This window comes from Primulina tabacum, chromosome 18 (genome assembly GCF_025594145.1).
Source record: "Primulina tabacum isolate GXHZ01 chromosome 18, ASM2559414v2, whole genome shotgun sequence".
NCBI lineage: Eukaryota > Viridiplantae > Streptophyta > Magnoliopsida > Lamiales > Gesneriaceae > Primulina > Primulina tabacum.
The window spans coordinates 19,178,384-19,187,283 of NC_134567.1; the positions used below are offsets into that span (position 1 = coordinate 19,178,384).

Below are 8,900 nucleotides of genomic sequence, written 5' to 3' on the forward strand. Positions count from 1 at the left end.
GTATTTGAAGCAGAGTTTTATGATACTTGGAAATATTTTAATAGTTATCGAATGCAAGAAAAGTTGGCAGAACATATTTCATTAATATCGAAAAAATATTTACAGGGTGCCCAGAAGCCTGGGAATAATAAAAAAAACAGAAAAATCCTAGTCTACTAGGGATCTTGTTTATCCTCCTCCTCCTCTTCATCCGGGAGAGATGCAGCAGCCTTCTCCAAATCCGGGAAGTCCTCCCGGTCAGCTGGGACAAGGCCCGCCTCTTCAAACTGCTCCAGGCACTTATTGAATCCCTGTTCAAAGTAAGGGAAGGCTTTGTCAGCCACCATCTACTTGAACTCTTAGGATTTCAGGAATTGGGCCATTTGTTCCTCCTGGGCAGTCTTTATGAGGCTTACAGCAGCCTGAAAATCCTCGGCTCAGACGCGGGAGGACTCTGCCTCTACCCTTGCTGCCTTCACCTCTGCCCAGGCCTCAGCAAGCTCCGCTTGAGCCAGGTCCATTGCTGTTGCCAGCTGGCTTTCTCCCGGGCCAGGAAATGCTCATGGAGCTCATTCAACCGGCCTACCTCCTCTTGGAGTTTGGCATGCATCTCCCGGGCAGAGGTGGCCTGTGTGTTGGCTCTTTTGGCAGCCTGAGCCACTCGCTCAAAGGAGGCCATAAGCATTTGCAAGCCCTGTAAATATATAGGAAAGGTCAGATTTGATACATGGATTAAATAACAAGAATAAGAAGATTTACGGAGAAAAAACGGGCCACTCCTTCGCATAGCATCTCGTCGGGATGGAGTCCCTGCAGATGCGTCACCTCGTCAGGATGAAGAAGACCACGGATCATCTTCACAAGATCCGAGCTGATTTCATCCCCAAAGATACTGGGGAGGATCCAAGGCCTTCCACCAGAGGGACCAGCAGATGACCCGGTGAAAGGAGAAGACCGGACGATCTCCTTGGGTACATCCTCTATGACCACCGTCTCAACGACCGACTCCATAGCAGCTTTCCTCTTTCGGTGATTAAGAGGCGCCGGGTCCTCTTCAGCGACAAGGGAAGTAGTCTCATCCCGGGCGGGGATCGTTTTCTCTTGGATCCCGGCCTCCCCCTGGATCCTGTTCTCCTCCAGCTCTCGGGCCTCGGCCTCAGCCTGGGCTTGGCGCTCTTCTTGCTCTTGAGCCTTTCGAGCCCTCTTTTCAGCCCGGGCTTTCTTCTGCTAGGCCTTTCTTTTGGCAGCTGCTTCAAGAAGACTCGCCCTAATCATATCTTCTTCGGCTGCCACCAAAGATAAAGCAGTTAGATGATTAATACAGGGTGCATGAAAAAGGGAAACTAAGAAGAATAATTTACCAGCCTGCGACTCGGCCTGGTCGAATTCATCTATTATCTTGTCCACAGGCTCTTCAGGTCGGGGCCCGATCCCATAATGTACCAGATTGTTTTCCCCAATTAACACCGAGGATAGGAAGGACTGCTTTTCTAAAGCATCCCAGGCGTGGGTGAAGGGGGGAAGAAGTTTAAAGTCTCGGGGAAGCTCGGGTTGTTTAGGCATCGAAAGCAAGAAGCCGGTCGCGCAAGTGACGGGGTTCGGGAGTTGTAAAAAGGAAAATTTTGTTTTCCATCCCTTCAGAGAGGAAGGGATGTCAGTTAGAAACCGATAATACATACGGGCCATGAAAGAGAAGACCCCATCATTGAATCGGCAGGAATAAAAGTAATGAAAAATAGAAGAGTTGATCAGAAGGGATTTCATGCGAAAAAAAAATGAAAGTGGCAGCCATAATGCGAAGAGCATTAGGGTGGAGGTGATTGATGGGAAGCCCAAAGAACCGGGCAACCGCCTCAAAGAAGTAAGGGATATAGAATCGAAGCCTACTTTTGAGCTGTTCTATAAAGAAATTTTGGAAGCCGGGAGGAGGGGTGTCCGGGTGATCGTTTGGCCCAGGGATTTTGATTTTGTAAGTGAAGGGAATAGACCCTAAAGATCTAATTTCTTCTATATTACTCGGACGAAGGGTATAAGTCACGGTAGAGAACCACAAGGGCCCTGCTACCTTGTCTTTCCCCTTGCCAGAGACCCCAGTAGGTCGGGAGGAAGAAGCTTTGGCCTGTTATTTAGAAGGGGGTTGGGAAGAAAGGATAGGTATGGCTATGGGAATGTGCTCGGAAGTTGCGGAAGGGGTCGGGGAGTTATCCTCCGACAGACCCTTAGCGTTATGACAAGAGGTAGAAGATGTAGAATTTGACATGATTAAGGAGTAAAGATGATAAGGGAGAAGGAACTTACGGGGAAGTAAAGCGAAGGTGACTGGTGGCTGGTGAACAGAGAAATCACCGGAGTAAGATTCGCACAACGGAAAGCTTGAGAGAGAAATTTGACAGAGCTTCGCTACACGGTTGAATTTGCAAATGATTTTTCAAAAAACAGTAAGCTACTATATATAGAGGGGGAAGTTAATCTACGCCGTTGATCTAAATGAATCAGACGGATCAGATTGGCATGGGAAATTGCGCGGGATATTCTAAAAGACAGGCGCGAGGTTCGAGGCGGCATGATGTTTTATCTTCTCGGAATACGAAAAGTTTCTGACAACTTTAAAGCTAGGGCTTACGTCAGCATTGATATGGTGATGTTATCCTTATCATCTCGGGGAGACTAAACGACAAAATATTTCTCCTGACCGGGCACATAAGACTAATCGGGACAGCGAGCATGGCTCTAGCCTGACTATTTAAGGAGGGAGTGATGATACCCCGGGATGTCCCGGGTCATGGATAGTACCCGGGATGTCCCGGGTCATGAATGGATTAAGCCCGGGTCAGGAGAATGGATTTTTCCCGAGACAATCTTCTCGGGATGACTCGGGCCATGGAGCCGGGCCGTGGAACACCAGGGAAGTCACCTGCCCGGCATATTGGAAACTCGGGCTCTCTTATGATTTTCCGAGAAGCATTTTACCCGGGCCACTTCGATATCAACGCCGCATTTAATACCGCCGGTAAAGTAGGGTGTGTGCAGCCGACCTATCTCTAACACCAGTGCAAGTGGTTGATAAAATCAAGTAGGCTAGATGTGACTAGTACGCGATTTGACATGTCAGAACAATAGGGTATAATTAGATGTCCTACTATAATTAATGCTCAACACAAAGAACGAGGTCATCATTGCATCCTCTACTATAAATACCAGTTTCTTTACTTGCATTTATTCTCTATTCAGATATTAATACGCACATTGAATGCTCTCATTTATTGTTCATTTACTCCCACCCTCCACACCAATCTCATAGCCATCACTTGGTTACATTGGTTTTCTTGCTTGAGTTCCTCACTGACTTAAGCATCGGAGTGGCCACGCCGGACACTCCTCCGACGCCCATTCACGTGGTTACCTTCTTGAGTGCAGGAAATCCGCTCCGCCCGGGAAAGAAGCTTCTGGTTCAGATATCTACATTGCTCTTATTTCCTTCATCATTTTGATAGCAGATCCGGTGGAGCACCCGACACTGCTCACTCATTTCACCTGGATCACATCAGTTCTCATATAACAATGGACGACTCAGTAGAAATCGACTTGAGCTCAGGTAATAAGGTGTTAGCCAAGATGAACTCGAATTCAAGACCGGCTCGGATGACTAAACTCATACATGCTTTTGAAAAACTTGCAGTTCTATACTTGCTCTTATCATGAATTTGGACTTTGATACTTCCCATGAACTTAAATATATAGCTCAAGAAAATGAGATTACTTCTAATCTTCTGTTACAGATCTGAAAATTTAGAAAGTGAAATTGATTCGCATAACTGTCCAGCCCGCAGTATATACACTTGTTGGTAGTTCGAGAATTTTTGCTGGTCGTTTGTGGGAGAATTTAACTATGAATTAGCTCATAAAGTTTTTTTTTTAGCATTTGGAATAAAAATATATGATAAAAGGGAATCCAAAGAATCGTGTGCATTTTGATAAAAGTTTATTCTTTGAAAAACTTACTCATCTTGATTTGTTTTTATTCATAGACGTGTGATTTTTATGTGTATTTGATAAAAATATTGCCGAGATATATGTTTCTTACTTTCCTAATAATCTTTCTCTTTAGTTTGCGGTATCAATCAAGAACGGCATTACAATCAATCTCATTATGATGAAATAAGAAGTGTATGTTGTGATAATTTTTTAGTTTGTACTTGTGGATACTTTAGGATACACTTTTTAGTTATCGTTTGAATTTTTAATTGACACATATTTACGAATAATTTTGGATGCATGATTTTATGACTTGCAGACCATATTTTGGGTCAAATTTTTGAATCGTAGATGATATTTTTGATGAATTATTTTATGAATCTAATGCATTTTCAGTCATAAATATTGTGACATTATTGTACATTCTGTTCTATTTTGGTAAAGTGAAAAATAAATTTTATTTCACTAATTTATTAAAATATATGAAGTTAAAGGCAATTCTACTATTTCACAAATTAATTAAACTAGTACAATCGTAATCGACAGTTACTTCGTTAATGAAACGTTTGCGAAAAATCGTGGAAATATTTTTTTTTTTTCATACGTAAACATAAACGTATAATAATCTTAAAATCATCAACGTATTAAAATATTCATCTCCTCTCAATCTCATAAATCGTAATGCGAAAAACATGTGGTCATCGGGTTGTGTCACCGCACCAGGTCTGCCTACTCAGAGTTCGGCACATCCAGTCTCCTCACCATTAAGCTCACCTGCATCACACACGTCTAGTGAGTCTAAAGACTCAACACACCTGCACCATTAATAACAAGTACATATACCTAGCACACAGCAGTGAAAAATATCATACTCAACATATCTTTCATGAACTTTAAAAGCATAACGTAAACATCTCGTGTAAAATCATGTCGTGTCAAATCGCAACGTGTCAAAACATGTCTCATCATGTTATCATATCGTATGCGTAACTGTGACCTGTCAAAACATGGTAATAGCATATATCATCGTATCAGCATATACGTGTTAAAATCTTAATTTGAATTCCGTTCATTAGCTGTGACTTTCGTATCATCATGTCATCATGTCAGTCGATGGATTCATCTACGTGTAACCGCGGTACCCGACGGCGAGGGACATCAGCGACGGCATTACCCGCCCACTGAGCACGGGCCTATCATATCATGTCAATGGAAATACGATCGTCGGGCTCCCTTTGGGGCCTTCTCCCATAAACGGACCTCCCTCTGGGGCCTTTTCCCTCACGATATCTCCAATCATATCATCGTGTTAGTCACAACTAAATCACTTCCTTCAAAACGTGTCATCATATTCATCATCACTTAATAAAAGCATGCATATACATAATTTTTCATTTAAACCAAGCATGCACAGTATTTATCATAATTGCGTAAAAATCGTAAACATGATGCATGAACATTTAAAATATCATGAATTTGTGCTCAGGACGCTGACAGGACTAAAATCTCACCCGGGGTGCAAAATGACCATTTTGCCCCTGAAAAACCCAAAATGACCGTTTTGCCCTTAGACGTAAAATTTCACGTTTTTGACATTTTCTTAATTCCATTGACTCTAACATGTCCCAAATAATTATTTAAGCCTATATGAACTTTCTCATATTTTTATTTGGCTTAAATCTATGACTTTTAAATTAATCTTTAAATATAACCTATTAATGCGTTTTAATCCCGAATTAAACCAAACCTTAGCATAAAATTCCCAATTTAAAAACTTAGACTTCTATTAATTATTTGAGCTTAAATATAGTTTCTCATAATTTTATTAAGCTTAAATCTAGAAATTTCAATTAATCCTTTAATTAACGTTTCGTGCGGTGACTAAATCTCGGATAATTCCAAAACTCATTATTTTGATCCGAAGATTACCAAACTCCTAAAAATATCCCAAAACATATTTAAAAACATCCCTAGACATAAACTCGAGCCCAAAACAAGACGTGATCTATTCGTTTTAAAATTTAGACCGGGGTTCCCGGTTTTAACCCGAATCGACCCGAAACACACTCGATTTTGCTCCAACTTGCACCATAATTTAAACCACTCATCCTAGGCCATTTGGTACCTAATTTAAGCCCTCAAATTATCGGCCAACACCTACCCCACTACATCAACTCCCGGCCTCCCCCATTAATTTCAAAACCAAACACATGTCCTGCACCACTACAACTCCTCTCCAACATCTCGGTCCACTCCTCCATAACCACTTGTCCTATCTTTAATTCCCATTCTTAAAGCCGTAAGGAATCACTTAAACTAGGCGAAACGAAGCTGTTGTGCGAATCATGCACAAGGAAGAAGAGAACCGAGCAAGCTATCGCACCTCTCCTCTATCGAGCTACATCTCCAAGATCCGATCTTGTCCCTCGTCCAAGCGCCTAAGGTACACTCTTAGCATCCTACCAGACATAACAAAGGCTGAGACATGGCTAGGTTCGAGCCCATGCACTGCCGCAGCCCTTGCTCGACAGCCTTCGAACCAACCCCACCCCTCACTCTCGGCCACCAAGGACACCACCTAAACCTCAAAGCCGCCGACCCTTCTCATCAACAAGGATAGATCGCGGCCTCAGCAACCATGACAGCACTTAAACCCCTTTAGCACATCCCCTTTTAACACTTGAATGTAGCAGCCCTCGGCACATCACACAAGGAAAACGTGAGTAATGATTAAAAGATGCAAGAATGTAAGTAAAATTGAAAAGCTTTCCTGTGCATAGCTGGATCGATACTTCTATGCAAACAAACACCCAAATCCGAAAATAACTAGCATGTATGATGCAGAAATAATGGTACATGCGTGCCTTGATGATTAAAGAGCAAGAACGATGCGATGAAGACCCGGAATAATTTTCCCTTGCATGAAAAGAATTGGCCGAAGCCTTCTTGAATTTCTTGCTATCAAACCGAAGAGAGAATGCAGCTGGAAATGATGAAGCCGAGAATGAAAGGTGGTGGGAGAGGAAAGTGTCGGTTGTTGTATATAATACATGTAGGGTAGCTCTAGTACAATAATTAAATGATTAATTAGTAGATAATGGACCCTAATTGTTTAATTAGAAACTTAAAAAATATTTAAGCACAATAAGCTTAAAAATAAGCCCATTAAATCCAAACATATTCTCGAAAAATATTTCGTAAAATAAATTCTATCATGCATGAATTATGTATAAAATGCATAAAAATAATTAAACACATAATTTATGAAATAAAAATACATTTAATGGTTTAAAACAATTTAATAAAATACCAAAGAAATTTAATAATTTGCATGCATGTGGTTCACGTGGATTTTCCGCTTTTCGGGACGTTACAGTTAAATTAAAATTATGTTGCATAAAAACGTGGATTACTTCAACAATTTATGTAATTTATGAAGTCGTATATTATCATTTACTTCGTCATTTGACGACATAGCTGTAGTAAAATATGTTTTTTACTTCGACATTTATTTTGACCCCTGAAGTCATATATGATCATATACTTTGTTAATTAACGAAAACAATGAAGTAAAAAATGTTACCACTTCAAAATCGGTCCAATTAACTCGTTGGATCGGTCAAAGATTCGTTTTTTTGTCTACGACTTCGGTTTTTAGGCGAAACTAAAAACATACATTTTTACTGCATCTAATTCAATAATTACATGTCTACTACTCCTTTTAATGTTTGAAGTATAAATCCGAATTTATACTAGTGTGTTTGCAGTTTAATAAATATGTATGATGCAATATTAATATGCTTGAAAACATTATCATTGATGGTTAATTTACTTCGATGTGTGGGAAAGCCGGTGGTTCCTTAATATTGTTGAAGTTTTTTTATTTTATTTTTATTTTGCATTTGATGCATGAAATTATGAGGATCCCAATTTCACTTTGTCGTGCCTTGCAACAAAAATCTCTTGACATCATAAGTGCCATGGATTTGGTCTCTGAGACTAAAGAACTTCTCCGAACATTAATAAATGATGGTTTCGATATTTTTCTTTCATATGTCAAATCATTTTTCGTAAGATTAGATGTTGATATACCGAAGTTGAGTACTCATTATATGCATTCTAGTTGTTCTTGCCGGCAAAAGAATACCATTGTATTTGAACATCACTTTCATTATGATAAATTTAATGCTGCATGCAGTAAATTTTCAGTTGGAAGAGTTGAACTCCTGATTGAATGATGAAACAATATAACTTCTAATGCTTAGGACTGGTTTGGACCCAAAAGATAATTTTAGATATTTCGACGACATTGACAAGATTTTTATTCTCGTCGAAAAGTATTATACTGAGAACTTCACTTAACATAAAATGCATCATTTGAGGTGTCAACTACAACATTATGAGCTCGACGTTGTCATGAAATATTTTAGTAAATGTCCACTATATAGAATTATGTCGAGGGTTATTGAAACAAAAAAAATTTCAACACTATAATTTTATTTACAAGTTGATCTGTCTAGTTTTAATTTTTCATGTTTCCACGGTAACAACAGAACGTTTATTTTCGTCTATGAAACAATGTTAAAAAAGTTCTCAATATAATAGAAGATGACTTTCTGACTGATTTTATGATCATCTATATTGAAAGAGAGTTTGCTTCAAGTATAGACTCGAATTCTATAATTGATGAATATTATACTTCGAAGAAACTTAGATCGCAGCTTCAATAGTATGGGTATGTTTATAAGAATCATCTTTAAATCTTTTAGTTAAGAAATATTTAATTTAATCATTTACATTGAATTATTGGTTTTAGAGATATTCATTTTGTTTAAACTTCATTCGTTTTTTTTCAGGATGATGGAGATACAAAAGATTACATTGTCAAAGTTTTTATTAAATGTTTTTAGAATCTTACAAGTCTCATAGCAAAAATATTGCAAATC

The 8,900-nt window shown here is 39.4% G+C and overlaps 1 long non-coding RNA gene across 1 annotated transcript; it reads right to left on the reverse strand.

The window, feature by feature from the left end:
- Positions 1–4,473: 4,473 nt before the first annotated feature.
- LOC142533279 (uncharacterized) lies at positions 4,474–6,988 on the reverse strand. Its single transcript, XR_012816710.1, has 2 exons — positions 6,819–6,988; positions 4,474–4,728 (listed from the first exon to the last, which is right to left on the reverse strand). It is a non-coding gene; the product is annotated as an uncharacterized LOC142533279 (long non-coding RNA).
- Positions 6,989–8,900: the final 1,912 nt, after the last annotated feature.